Source organism: Penaeus monodon, chromosome 20, assembly GCF_015228065.2.
Source record: "Penaeus monodon isolate SGIC_2016 chromosome 20, NSTDA_Pmon_1, whole genome shotgun sequence".
Classification (NCBI taxonomy): domain Eukaryota; kingdom Metazoa; phylum Arthropoda; class Malacostraca; order Decapoda; family Penaeidae; genus Penaeus; species Penaeus monodon.
In genome coordinates, this window is record NC_051405.1 from 941,777 (window position 1) to 942,121 (window position 345).

Here is a 345-nt window from a genome sequence, read left to right on the forward strand (position 1 = left end):
AAATGTAAAATACATCATTTTGTATTTTAATATCTGTAAAGATAAATCTTTAGTTTTCCTCACCTGATTCATTATCTCTGCATACTCGAGTCACATGGATTGATTCCCTTAAAATGATATAAAGATTTCTCGAGCAAAACATAGGTCAGACATTTCTGACCGGTTGCCATGATAGCATTAAAGAGGAGTATGCATATTTCAGGTCGATATTCACGTCTTAAAAATATCATCCTTTATGCATCCATTGTTTTCTTATTACTAATTTGTCATTGATTTTCCCTCTTAATGTGGCATGATAATTCTATTTAATATCTGTTCCATCCACCATGCCTCTCGATGTGCCTG